Raw genomic sequence first — 13136 nt, 5'->3', positions numbered from 1 at the left:
AGAGGAAAGTTTCTCCTTTGTTCCATGTTCATCTGGCTTCCAGAAATGGAACAAGAGCCCTTGAACAGCAGAAATACACATCCATGTGTCTCTAGTTATCATTTATTTACAAAGATAGACCTTGACAAATGTAATTTGTTCAATAAAATTAAAAGGATGCACGATAATTCACTTAGACAAAGAGACTTGAAAGGGGACGTCATCGGCAGCAGCGCCGTCCATCATTCCAAATGATCAGCTGACTTTGAAGAAGTGGCAGGTGTTCCCCTTTTGGAATGCAGCATTGAAATAGTATTTAGAAGGGGGAAAGAAAGAAAGAGAGCTAGGAATTGGAGCAATTTTTTATTCAGGCAATAATTATACAAATTAGATCTATGAAAGCCAGAGAATGACTGTGCCTTGAACCCTGTCTGTGTGCATAGAACAATGGGAAAATTAATAATTAAATCTATTACATATGCTCATAATTCAATACAAAAGATACCTCAGTAGTTCAAACACTCCTGTATTTTCATTTGAATAAGGCTTTCACACATTCTCATTATATATGTATTATATTTTAAATTTAACAGCTTATTTTGTTGCCTTTATGTTTGAATTAATAAGGGCACACTTTAATGCACTAATGGGGAATTGCATTAGCTGGCTTTGCAGACATAACTTTGAAAATCTCCCTGGTTTCCCAAGGGTGAAATCAATTTGCCCCATAACGTGTTGTCTCACAGACACATCTGGAATCTTGGAAGAGCAGCTCCCCTCTATAAGCTTCTGATTTGGGCCTCCATATTTAAAAGAGGATCCCCTAGTAGATACCCTTGCTAAATTGAACAGACACATCGAGATCATCTTCTGGATTTTGCAATCTTTTAGCCAGCTGACATGCTTTTTATGCCTGGCCCATGTTATTTTTCCAGAGAACAAAAATAATTTTTCTGCAAAAAAGGTTTATTTTTAATCCAATAATTCATTTCCTCCCTTTTTAAAATTTTTCTTTCTCACTCCCTCTCTCCCTCTGGCTTTCTTTATATTCCTATTTTTAACTCTTCGTACTACCTCTGGCTCCATGGAGAGTGAAGAAGACAAGGAAATTAGAAAAAAGAGAGAGAGAGAAAGAAAAGCATATACTATGGTGGGCAATGATGGAAAGGCCACCACAATTGTTGAGGAACCAATTAATAGCATCAGAAGTACTGGAGTGCAGGACAGGGGGATTGGTGGTTGAACTACAGCACTGAAATCCCAGAGAGCACAGTGAGTTCACAAAGTGAGAGTCTCAGTTTTCTAAAAAAAAACAGGGTGACTCCACTGGAGGGTCAAATGCTAAAGTAATAATCAATGGAAAATACCCATCCCTCTGCAACCCAGAAAAGAGACAAAGAAGTCAGTATCTGTGAGAAAGAAAGAAAGGAAGCCTGACCAACTGCTCACATCTCAGTGCAAAGCGGCTGCCAGCATACCCGGACAGCCCGGCACATGCGGAGGCACTTGCCGCTGCTGCCACTGCGCTATGACAAGGAGTTTTGTGCCTTCAAAGGAGCGCCAAATCCAATGATGCTAATTGCATTGCAGATTTCTAGCATCATTAGCAATTCTTAAAATTACATTTGCCCTGCTTAAGTTCTCTATTTCCAGCCTGGTATACGAAGGGGACAAGTCTCTAAAGGGGATATGGGTGACAGAGAAATTCGATCGGACATGCTGGCTTCAGGTGTGCAGGTGGAGGCTGGCCGGGGGCATTCACAACCCGGGAAAAATGCTTGTTTGTCTTATTTTAAATGCTGATTGCCGGGAGAATAAACAAAACCCGCAGCTAAATGGGCCTTAAAGGAACACTGGGAATTTTGGAAAGAAAAAAGCCTTACCGAATAAGAGTTGGAACTAGCCCTGTGGGTCCTATGGTGACAAGCACCATCCAACCACCCCGAGCGATGGAGTAACTTGCATTTGAAATAGTTGGTGCAGAAATAACCACCCTCCTTTTGTTTGTTTGTATTTAAAACAAATGAATAAAATCCAGATGAATTGGTGTTTTTGCTTTGTTTGTTTGTTTCCTTAAAGAGAACATATTTGCTCATTAGGAAAGCTAGGCAGCCAGCTCCAGAAACAAAAGCCCCAAGTCTGTGTCTCTCCTGAGCTTTGGCAAACACTTTGCCACATTTCCCGGCCCAAGTATCTCAACCCTGCTGGGAAGGGAAAGGCCATCCCAAGAGCAGAGCAGAGGTCAGGATCCGCCTCTCCCAAGGCTGCTGGCTCCTGAAACTGGGGCAGGGCTCTGTGCAGTTGGGACTTCCATTGCAGAGTCATTGAGAGATCACCAACACCAGCCTCTCCCAGAGTGGAGGGGTGGCCTCTACTCTGAATCTAGCAACAGAAAGGGGACCAGTTCCCAGGTATTTTTTCCAACAATTTATCCCATGTAATTAAATTGCTAAGCCTATATATTTATAGACACATACATACATATATATATATACACACTTACAAATATGTATTATATATACAGCTCTATGTATAAGCAGTCACTTGGAGGGAGTGTATAGCTTTTAATTGGGCCGTCTTCTCAAAATAATTAAGCCAGTTTTAATGAAATACTGTTTAAGGCTGCTGGCAAGCAAAGAAGCCATCTTTAGCAGAGCATTAATAAACTGAGTCATTCGCACGAGGGAATGGCTAGCTGTATCAGTCACATTCATGGTGCTAATAAAAGAGCTCAGTTCTCTGTGGCAGGCCAAGGATTGGAGGGCCGGGAGGGAGCACAGAGCCCAGTCATCTCCGGCTCACTGTCACAGGCGGTCCTTACGGCTGCAGTGGAGTTCACAGTCCAAGCTGGAAGAAGGGTCTGCTTGCCCTCAAAGGATCCCAGCAGGAATCTCTGGCCACAGAGGAGAGGTGACCAATCCCAGGGGCTGGTGAGGTCTCTAGAGCTCCTTACCATCTGTGGGTGATGCTGGACCAGGACCGGGAACAGGGTGCAAGGGTGGCCAGAGTTTCTCCTTTTGGTATCCCAGTTCCTCGTCTACAGTGACCTGCCAACCCCGTGATATCAATGAGATAAACATGTTGGGAGGGTTTTTCAGAGGTGTTAATGGGGGTAATGTTTAACTCATAAAATGAGGATAGTCATTCTCTAAACCAGGAATTTAGATAGGACTTCCCTTATCAATACCTCCTGCGGCTTTTTAGCTGCTGCTTTTTAGCAGCAGGAGGTATTGATAGGTAAAGGAATACCTGGTTTGGTTTTTAGTCAAAGGGATGGTTTAGCCATTCTCACAATGAGAATCTTTACAAACTGGACTGACTTTCACCAAAAGCGATGAGATGGACTTGCTGCCACATATAGGTCCATGCCAATGAGATGGTGTAGCAGTATCTGGTGCTGAAAAGAAACGGGCCTGTGTAAGAGTCCCATTGTACCAACAAGGAAACTGACCTGCCCCAGTGTTACACCGTTTATCCCCAGTGGCACAGCCACATCCTGAATCCTTCTTCAAGAGTCCTGGGAGAAGAAAATAAGTCCCGTTACCCTCTCTTCCTTTCTGTCTTGGAGAGAAGAGGCCTATAAAACACTAATAGTGCGGGGGAAGTTTTTCCTAATTCCAAACAAGGTGGGAAAAGCAGGAACCTTTTGATTTCTGTAAGATCAATTTGGTGAAAGGCTAGCACGGAAGTTTAGACTGGACCATGGTAACAGTTACCCTTTACTGAGCCTTTTCACTTGCCAGGAGGACACTGTAGACGCACAACAGTTCATAATCCTCACCACAACTCTGAGCTAGGGAGTTGTATTCCCACTTGACAGAACAGGAAACTGAGGCTCAAAAAGTTAACCAACTTACCCATAGTCCTAGAGCTCACAAACAGCAAAGGCAGGATTCAGACACCCCAAGGCAGTGAACAGGGGGCCCCTGGTTCTGGTCCTCTCTCTCCCGTTCTCGTCTACCCAGACTTGATGCTGGGTCCATCCTCCCTTTGGCCTCACCATTAAAGCTAATGCTGACATTTCCATCAGCTTCCCAGTCTCACCCTCCCAGGAGTAGCAACACGTATCAAGCCCTGGCGCAGACATAGCCCTTACAAAAGGCAACTTCTGGGGAAGAAAAAGAAACTCCTTGTTCTCAGCTCACTTTCAGAACTGATGCCCTGGCAGACAGGAAGCGTGCCTGAAGTGTGCTTTCAGCACGAAGGAGGAAGAAGAGGAACGCGCAGGCTTGATTCCCGGTTCTCCAGAATCCGGAAGTGGAAGAAGCCCGGGAGTGACGAGGAACCCCAGATCCGGCCTAAACCAGCGCCCTGGGGTCAAGCCCCTGGGGAGTCCTGGACAAAGGAGCCGCGACCTGGAGGGGGGACCCGGGAGAAGGGAACGGAGACCCCAGTGGAGCCAAGGAGCCTGGATGGGCAGAGGAAATGGGCGACGGGTAAATGGAGATGCAGCCGGGGATGGGAGAGGGCGACCATCAACTGGGAAGCGGAAACCCCCTTACGGTTTGAGGGCCCTGAGGAGGGGAAGCGCCCCGCACCCGCCCCCCAGCCCGCCTCCAGGGGTGAAGGACCGCAGAGCCTCCCGAGGCCGCCGCGCCGGGACAGCCTGACGCCCGGAGCAGCACCGAGACGAGGCCGGCGCCCACCGCCCCTGCCCGGTCCCCGCCCGCTCCTCGGGCTAGCACTAGGCCCCACCGTACAAGCGCACTGTGCATCGCGCCTGCAGCCTTTCGAAAATAGAAAAATAGGGAGTATATGTAGTACCCCACACCCTTGTAATGATGCCGCTCCAAGCAAATGAGTCCTTAATAACAACAGGGTGCTGAGGGCAGCGACCAATGGGGAGCAAACAGCCTGGCCCTGTGGTGTAGAACGCGCAGCACTGGAGACGCCCGACACTCCAGGGGGCACAAGTCCCAGGTCCCGGCGGGCCAGCACCCGGCCTTCCCCCGCGAGGAGCCGGGCTTCCGACGGGACGGCAGGGTGGCGAGAGGGCGCCAGCAGGACGCCTGACCTTGGCGTGAAAAACCGGAGAATTCCACAGCACCGCGGCGAGTGCTCCCCCGCTGCGACCGCGCCTCGGGCCGCGAGGATGTTCCTGTGGCGCCACCTAGTGTCCGAGGTGCAGACAACGCTCTGGCGAGGGCTGCAAGGACGGCCTGCGACCAGCCCTGGGACCTCAGACTCAGGCTGGGACCTTGGTATGCGTCATCCCAGGGGTCCCCGGCAATGGACCAGTGATGCCCTTCCACCAGGCAAAAAGCCCCCCAGACGTCTCTCTCTTCCTGCTGCAACCAAAGCTAAAAAGAAAATTTGCCAGAATAAATGGAATAACTGACGGTCCCTTTCAATGAGACGTCTATGAGGTGATGTCTGGTTTTTCCTAAATACAATGGCAAGTCAATTATTAGTTCATCCAGAAAAAATATAGATGCTGTCATCGTATAAACATGAGTCTCCACATAGAACTGAGCCTCAGACCCGCTGGAGGTGCTCTGTCTGGGAAACACTGAACTAGAATTTGGGGTGGAACAAAGTAGAAGCTTTACTTTTTATTTAACAGTAGCCTGAAGACCTCCTGCAGAATAATGGAAAGGATAAAGACCTGGGAGCCAGGATACTAAGGTTCTGGCATTAGCTCTGCCCCCCAGTTGTCTGTTTGACCTTGACCAGAGGGAAACAGTTTTACTACCTCTCACAATGCTGTGCAGTCTGGATTGGTATCTCCATGTAATCAATAAGGAAATAGGGGCTCCAGGAGTTTACCCAAGGCGGGGCAGCAGATCAGTGTCCAGACCAAGCTTCAGCTGCACGTCTGCCCAACTCTGAAGAGCACGTTCCCTTCACAAGCCATCAAATCCCTTCGTGCTTTGGCCTCTTCATCTACCGCTTGAAGGGGCTGTACCAAGTGGTCCAGATACAGCAAACCATGATTCTAAGGTTTCACTGATCCCTTAAAACCCAGTTTTAGTGCTCACAAACCCCGTGGTGATAACAAAAGCGCCTTTAAAAAGGATTTATCCACCTATAAAAACCATTAGATTTTATTTGGGGCTATGGGCAAAGAACACCAAAACAAACGTGTTGGAACATCAAACCTCCTTTAAAATTTAGGGCAGCAGGGACAGAGGAGAAAATCTGCACAGGGCAACGAGGGACAACTTACGGATTCCATGGCTGGAACCAGACTGCGGGACACTGTTTATCTGCCATTGGCTTCCTGGGGGATAATTGCCTCCTGACAATTGTTTAGACTTGATAAATACATGAAATGGGGCCGCCAACAGTTTATCTGGCTACCAGTTCAGATCCGGACAGAACCAGATGAAGAAGTCAGGCACATTCGCAATAACCTCAAAGATAAAACCTTCCTATCAGAGGCAGCTTATCTCCTCCTCAGGGTCATGCTGCCCAGTAACTGCCACCTCCAAAAGAAGGAAGGGGAGAGCACTTCTAGCAGGGGGTTCACAGTGGGCCTTGCTTGCCTTGAACTCCCCTTCCTGCTCACACGACAGGCCACCTGTCTGGCAGCAAGGCTGTCTGTCAGCTTAGGAAAGATGTTGGCAAGGAAAGTGGAAGAAATGGGCAACTAGATCCCAAAGCCAAGGTCACCTAACTCTGAGATGAATGCGTTCCTCGTGGGCTCTTCCTCTGTTTCATAGGGACAAGCTAAGGGAACTTCAGGCCTCCCCAGCAAAGATAACACCATGAATCGCAGCTCACAGGAGCTGGGACCCTGCTGGGCTACATACTCACCCCATGACCAAAGGCAAGTGGGACCTCTGGGCCTCAGTTTCCTCACCTCTCAGGGGTTTGAGCTAAATAATCCCCAAGATCCTACTGAGCTATTTTATGGACTGGAATCAAACCAGCCAGACCTTTTATGGTTTAAAAGAGGCCAGAGGTTTCATTGAAGAACCACCTCCCTCCCTTACATTTTTCCTCAGCCCGCTTGCTTTTCTCTTCCCCCTCCCCCACACCTCTCTCATTCGCAGGCCACAAACCTCCATCCTCCAACTCCTTTCCAACGTCAGTAGCTAGCTCCACCAGGCTGGCTAAGGATCGAGGAGACCATCACTTCAGAAAGCAGCCCCGCTGGGAGGTCCACGGAGCAGTTCGCCGAGCTGTGGACAGGCCCTTTGTTTTCCATCTGTCAAGAAAGGAAGCTGCCTGTTGCTTATTTCCTCCTCCCACTCTTCTCCCTTCCCAACAGCAGACTCTTCCACTTTCAAAATATTCTGATGGGAGATCGCAGGAGTTTTCCTCAAACAAGATCACTTGGGGTCAATTACTGAGCAACCCCCAGCCTCAGCCCCACCCATTCTCTCACCCTCCAGCGTGAGCGATAGCTCCAGTTAGTAAAGCAGTTGGCTCAACAGGACAACAACCAAAAGTGACCTTCTACGTCCTAAAGCCCTTGCCTGACACCATCTCTTTTTTTTTTCTTTTTTTAATTCTTCAGGGGCCTCTTGGGGACCCACAATTGAGCTGTATTCTGCAGAAAGAACTTCCAAATGAAACGAATAAGGCATTGTTTTACCAAGAGCCTTTTCTCCCTCAAGAAACTCAACGTAAACTAGGAAACTTGCACTTTCTTTTCCTTTTGGGTAGATGAGCAGAAGGGAAGAGTTACTACCCAGGGTGAGGTCATTCCTCCATGGTGGTAGAATATCTGGTTCTTTCAGTTTCCCCATGGTGCTGGCCTCACAATAGGTGTTCATGAGGTGCAGGCTAATTGGGTGAGTGGATGCAGTGCTCTGATGGATTTATTCAGTGTACAAGATTGCAAAGCCATACAGCAAAGGCTTAACCACCCCACCCTACCCATCAGACCAGCTCCATAGCTTTCCATGTCCCTGTCTGCCCAGCCTCAGGCCAAAGCAAAGGCAGGGATCTGAGCTGTACCCCCTGTGAACGCCCATCTCCTGACCCCTGTGCTAGTGTCTTGTCCCTGCATGCCTTGGCTGTCTTCTCTCTGGACTATGATTCATGGCAGATATTAAAAAGGAAACAGCATCCTTCAATTCTTTCTACCATTTCTCTTATCTTTAAAGGGTTCTTATTAAGCAGTATCTTCAAACTTATTTATGTGATGTCGTGCTAGGAAGCAGTGTTGTCAATGTGCCACTTTCCATGAGCACTGAATTCAGTAAAAATAAAAGCCAAATAAATGATATATTGTCTCCATGCAGAATCTTCTCTAGTCATAACTAGCTATCCAGATAGTAGAGAATCCCTAAAGATCATGAGATAATGGTGACTTTTGCTTACTGAGGCAAGCTCCCCTTTCCTCTGCGCTTCTGGAGTGATTGATCCAGAGAGGCCAGCTTCTTGCTGGGGCACAACTGCAATCCGCTCTAAGAAGCCAGCCCAGAAGCAGGGACACAAAATCATGGGGAGCCAACCATGGCCAAAGCATCATGCTATTACCCTTCACTTCACGTTTTTTAGCTCTCTTTTGAATGTTATGAAAGATACACAGATGTATTTATTTTATGTTTTCATATTAAAATGTTTTCATATTAAAAATGAAAGGGCAGGAGGAAGTGAGGAAGGGGAAGAAAGTAGCATTCAAACGCCAAGCATCATACTGGGAACTTGGAGTTCTCAAGCCCTCCAGTCTTGGTCACTGGGGAAGGGAATGAGTATCACCCACTTAGTTCATATTTGAATAACTGCTCATACTTGAAAATGTCTTCAACTGCAACCACATGAAGTGGGGAGCCCCCACAGGGTCTCCACATCTTCCCTGAGAGCTCTTGGACCATGCGCCTTCATCCTCCATGATTTTGATCTTGCAGTTCTGTTTACCTTCAGTGCCTTCTCACTCTTTACACCCTCATCCCAACCCCTTCCACTTTCAAGACTCATTTAGACATCATCCCCAAGAAAGCTTCTGATTCCCCACTGTCCAGTCCCATCTGGGTGAGTACCCATAGAGATGTCCTGTACAGCTTGTCCCCACGTGTTAGAATACTCTGCATATCTGTCTGCTTCCTCAAGGTACTGTGAGCTCTGTGAATGAGAGTCTTGTTCAGGTTTGCATCCCCAGTATCTACTGGTTCAGTTCTAGGCTACCGCTTGCCCAAACAACACCTCTGTGTTCTAAGAAAAAGAAGAATGCAGCCCCATCCCTCCCAATCACCCCATACACACACTGTCAGCCTCCAAGCAAGGCCATGTGACTCCCTTGTTCAAGTCAGAAAAAGGTTCTCCCTCCTCACAGTGGGTGCAGCTCTACAGCAAGGAGCAAGGCTTGGTGAGTAGGAGATGAGCTGGATGTCAGCACCCACTGGGCCCAGCCTCCAGGTAACCTGCACAACTGTATTGGTTGGCTCTGGTTGGATCAATCACTCCATCCAGAGAGCAGTGACCCACTTCTCCTGACCGCTGGCTCAGCTTCCAAGACACCAGGCTGCTTTGCTGCTCTACTATCGGCTACTCCCTCTAACCACAGCTGCTCATGAGGTAGATAAGCCCCTGTGTCTCTAACGGCACAGTGCCCCATGCAACCCAAACACAGACCCCAGGAGAGAGAAGCCGAGGAGGTCCTGTTTCTTCCAGGCCCATTGCCAGCCTCTGTCCGGGTCTGGGCACATGGGCTCATTTACATGGCTGGTTTGGAGGCTTTGGCAGATGAAAGTGTGCGGATAGTTTTATATGTGTTGCTCATCATTAAACCTCCCCCTCAGGGTTTCTTGCCGCCTTTGGTTTGTGTCTCAATCTGGAGCAAATTTAAGCAACGGTTTAGACCTCTGCATTTCCTTGGTTTAATTAATAATTCATAATAAAAATTTAATCAAGGCATAAGCTTTTGTGGAAGGTTATAAAACACTTTTATTTGCCCTGGAGATCAGAATGACCACTTTCTAAATCTGTGAAATGATGGGTTTTTTCCCAAATGAGGAAATTTTACTCTCAACTGTAAATTTCAGCTGTTTGCCATATGTAACCGCAGAGAATCTGTTTATTGACTTAGTATATTAGGAGTAGTTAGGCAGGAAGAAAAATAAACCCAAACTCCAGATGGGAGAAAGTGTGGGGAAGCAATGAAGAGTTGAAGTTAGAGTCTAGCAAACCTCTAGCCTCAGAGAATAACGAGAAGAGATAAATGGGAGAACCCATCTCCCAAAGGAGATGATCATGACAGTAAGCAGATTGAGAGACAAAGAAACTGGCAGGACAGTCATCACAAGCCCTTCAAGATCTTTGGAGACATAAGCAGAGAATGCAAAGGGAAGAGTGGAGCCGTGAGAGGATATTAGACACTATGCGAACTCTGCAGCAGGGTGTGGAGTCCTGCTTAGTGAAAACTGTAAACACAGGATGGGTTTTTACCTGCCTGAAATAGCAGAAAAGAGTTCTTGGCAAATAGCAGAGAGAGGGTCTAGACCAGGGGTAGCTCAAACGTCCATCTATAGACAAAGCCAAGCCACCAGGAAAGCCACCTAAAAATACGGAGTCCTCGGCCTCCACTTTAAAAGCCTTTTAAAGCTCTGCAGGTGACTTTGATGTCAGCCAGCTTTGGGAACCATGGTCCAGATGACCTTTTAAAGTCCTTCAGCATTAATTCTCTGAGATTTGTAAAAGTTAAGTCAAGAGAAGAAGCACAAAGTTGCTGCAAAGAGCTGGATTCAGGGGATAATGTCTAATAATCAGTTTTCTCCATAATAATTATTGTAAAAACAACATGCTATTAAGTTTGTGGTCACTCCCTTACTCTGACAACAACTCTGAAAGAACGGTATTATCATCCCTCTTTTAGAGCAGGAAATGGAGTTTCAGAGAGGCGAATCAGTTAGCCCAAAGCCATGCTGCTAGTGAACGGCAGGGACAGGTTTTGAGTCTTCTGACTGCAAACAGGGTACTCAATCCTCATGGCCTGCACAGAGCAGTCCTCTTTAAAGTTAGCTAAGTGGGCCAGGCGTGGTGGCTCACGCCTGTAATCCCAGCACTTTGGGAGGCCGAGGTGGGTGGATCACGAGGTCAGGAGTTCGAGACCAGCCTGGCCAACATGGTGAAACCCTATCTCTACTGAAAATAAAAAAATTAGCAGGGTGTGGTGGGTGGTGCATGCCTGTAATCCCAGCTACTCTGGAGGCTGAGGCAGGAGAATCGCTTGAACCTGGGGGGCGGAGGTTGCAGTGAGCTGAGATTATGCCACTGCACTCCAGCCTGGGCAACAAGAGCGAAACTCCGTCTCAAAAAAAATAATAATAATAAAATAAAGTTAGCTAAGTGTAACAACGGGGTTTGCCAGATGGTAAAGCTTATGAAGGAGAAGCCCCTGGAAGGCCCAGTGGTGGACCCCACCCAGCACTAGTTCAGGCTTAAGTGGTCACTCAAGGATGAGCAAAAAGAAACTGACTCCCCAGGACCTAATGGTCACAAACAATTCTCCTGTATGGAAAAATAACTCCAAGGAAAATCACTCAGATCCTGGCTTGGTAGTATTGGCTTTAAATAAGAAGTCCTCATCTTTCAAGCCAGACCCCTCACCTCCAAGCCGAGCCTCAGCCCCAATCTCACCCGTGAAAGCCCACTGGTCCGAGTGGCTAGCCCATTCCTGGATGCCAGGAACTTCCAAGAGAAAGTGTTTAGTGGGGTCCCTAAAAGACCAAGGTGTTGGCAGCAAGACACAGAACACTTTTAGAAACCCACTAGCTTAGACCAGTACATTTAGTTATAAGAAAAGTTCCTGGGCTTCTAATACGTAATCTGAATGCATTGACTTTGGAGTGGAGGGGGTCAGCATGGAAGAAGAGATTAGTGAGAGCAGCCCCACTGCCTGCACCTGTAACAGGAGGTGCCGTCCAGGGGCAAGGATGGGTGCAATTGGTTGGATGAGCCTCACGCCGGCTGTGAGAACCCACTTCACTATGTGCTTGACCCAGTCCCCTAAATCCCTACATCAACTACTTGTTAATACAGACTGAGTATCCCAAATTCGAGTATCACAAATCCAAACTACTCCAAAGTCCAAAACTTTTTGAGTGCCATCAAAATGCTCAAAGGAAATGCTCGTTGGAGCATTTCAGAGTCAGATTTTATAATGCAAACATTCCAAAATACCCAACAATTTTCTAAATCTGAAATATTCCTGGTCCCAAGCATTTTGGATAAGGGCTACTCAACCTGTATTTTTAAATGTATATTCTTCCTCGTTACAAAGAGGATTAAAGATGACTTCTATAAGAACTATTTGATAAATCACAGGTGGGTCAGCAACTTTTAGTCCCAAGCATTTTGGATAAGGGCTGCTCAACCTGTATTTTTAAATGTACATTCTTCTTTATTACAAAGAGGATTAAAGATGCCTTCTATAAAGAACTATTTAATAAATCACAGGTTGGTCAGCAATTTTTAAAAAAACACAAGACTATAAATAAAAAATGGAATAAAAGATGAGGCTACATCAAAAATTTCTAGCACATATGCTTATTTTGGCTCAGGCAGAGATTTGGCTTTGTTTTCTAGCTGCCATGGCAAAGCAAAAAGATGGGGGAGGAGAGACATCTGATTTGTTAGAGAATTCAGTGATCATAACAAACCAGAACCATGAAATAAGACAGTCACAAAAAGACAAATACTGTCTGATTCCTCTTAGAGGAGGTACCCAGAGGAGTCAAATTCACAGAAAGAGAAAGTAGAACGCGGGCTGCCACGAAATGTAGAGAAGGGGAATGGGGAGTTATTGTATAACAGGTACAAGGTTTCCATTTGGGAAGACGAAAAGAGTTCAGGAGATAGATGGTGGTGATGGTGGCACAGCAGTATAGGCACTGACTGCTACTGAACTACGCACATAAAGACGGTTAAGATGGTACATTTTATGTCGTGTGCATTTTACCACAATTCTAAAAAGTTACAACTTCAAAAAGAAAAGAAAAAAAAAAAAAAGCCAGGCCCTGAGGAGCTGAACTACTTCTCCTTCTGATACGAAGATGAGGAAGAAGTGTCTCTAATTAGAGTTCCACCAAAAGGAGACGTTTAAGGTTGCAAATGGCGGCTTCAACAACATGCTTACAGGAGACGCATTTCTCAGCCTTCAGTGGAGGTTGATGGCTTCACGCTAAAATGCAGTTCAGAGAAAGCACTATGGTGGGGAAGGGGGATACAATGGCGTCCAGGTAACCACATGAAGGTTCATGGAGGAT

The 13136-nt window shown here is 46.8% G+C and overlaps 1 pseudogene; it reads right to left on the bottom strand.

Moving 5' to 3' along the window:
* Positions 1–329: 329 nt before the first annotated feature.
* LOC134734812 (uncharacterized) lies at positions 330–6192 on the bottom strand (annotated as a pseudogene).
* Between the last annotated feature and the right edge of the window lie 6944 nt (positions 6193–13136).

Source organism: Symphalangus syndactylus, chromosome 12 (genome assembly GCF_028878055.3).
Source record: "Symphalangus syndactylus isolate Jambi chromosome 12, NHGRI_mSymSyn1-v2.1_pri, whole genome shotgun sequence".
Taxonomy (NCBI): domain Eukaryota; kingdom Metazoa; phylum Chordata; class Mammalia; order Primates; family Hylobatidae; genus Symphalangus; species Symphalangus syndactylus.
Note: the sequence above shows the minus strand (reverse complement) of the source record. Positions and strands in the feature narration are given on the sequence as shown.